Source organism: Palaemon carinicauda, chromosome 9 (assembly GCF_036898095.1).
Source record: "Palaemon carinicauda isolate YSFRI2023 chromosome 9, ASM3689809v2, whole genome shotgun sequence".
NCBI classification, from domain to species: Eukaryota; Metazoa; Arthropoda; class Malacostraca; order Decapoda; family Palaemonidae; genus Palaemon; species Palaemon carinicauda.
Window position 1 is genome coordinate 9,733,353 of NC_090733.1, and position 1,595 is coordinate 9,734,947.

A 1,595-nucleotide genomic window follows, 5' to 3' on the forward strand; every position below is an offset into this window, starting at 1 on the left:
TTGGGAATTTCATTATAAAAATGCTCTTTGATTTTATTTGAGGATATTTTTTTTCTTCTATCTGAGTACTTGCCTTTAAATATCAAGGAGATAACTGTTTGGTAATTATTTTACACAAAAGTATTGTACTACCTTCACTGTAATGGTAGTAATCGTTGCATATCTTCTTTTCATTTGCTGTTTTCTTATATCTTTGGTGCTATAAGTAATTAAGGTAAAATAAATATTTCATTGTAGTATTAGATATTGTAGGTCATAAGATTTCATAAAAAGTAAAAATTTCAAAAGCCTGTAGTGGCGTCATATTTTTTCTTACATGATTATTGTACCACGACTTTAGAACAATTGTTTTTCTACTGAAATAATTTTTATTCTTATAATACCTATTGCCAAATGATTAAAATGTATAATTTATTAAAATGTTCAATTTATACTAACGTAATACGTAAAAAGACTGAACAGTTGGAAGGTATGGGATTTACCAAATATTTTTCTCAAGCTAAGAAATTCGGGTCACTTTATTTTTCAATAAATTCTACCAACTTTATACTAGTTCCAGAAATGCATGAAATTCGGCCAATTTGTATTTTCGTTTAAGTTGTCGAGATCATTTATATCCCAAAAATATTTCTATTTCATCAATCTCATTTAATAGATGTTCAAAAGCGAGGTAACTATTGCAAGAGAGAGAGAGAGAGAGAGAGAGAGAGAGAGAGAGAGAGAGAGAGAGAGAGAGAGAGAGAGAGAGAGAGAGATGAGAGAGAGAGAGAGAGTACTTTTTGTAGCTTTCAGGATAATATAATTCGTGTTACTTATCCACTTTATACTTTTTATTTCAAAAACAGATTTAAATAGGATAATTTTTTTTTTGTGATAAAAAATAGCGTAATGATCAGCAGCTAACTAATGTTAACAGAAAAATTTGGTTTTTTTTTTCCGTTTTCAACAAATCATGGGACAAATTGATTATTCTTATTTGAAAACTTCTTACATTTAAAAGACCACATACTAATTTTTCCTCAAGTTTTGGATAGTCTTTGCTATTAACGTTTACTTAAATCACTAAAACACCTTCCATCCATTATCAATATGATGTTTATAGCTATTGCCATACCACTCGATTGGCACTTGTCCTATAGATATTGTTTATGCCAAATCTCTTACCATATATTCTTGATTCATGCCAAATTACTTTTCCCTTATGGCTGAAAGGATTTATTTATGCATAATTATGAGAGAGAGAGAGAGAGAGAGAGAGAGAGAGAGAGAGAGAGAGAGAGAGAGAGAGAGAGAGGAGAGAGAGAGAGAGAGAGAGAGAGAGATATACATAAACTGCAGATGGGACGTGGAATTGAACTACCGCTCGATTATATAATTGGGACTAGAAGCTACTCAGGAAGATAGATGTGATGACTTTCAGTTTTGCTTAATTTCTTCTCATGATATATCCAAATTTTTAGGCAGACGAATGGTAACACGTGAACCTTCATACATGCATTATAATCACACACTCCCATGCTCACGCATACAAATAAACAAACAAACATATACTGTGCAGTATGTATAAATACGTAATATATAATGTAGATATATAT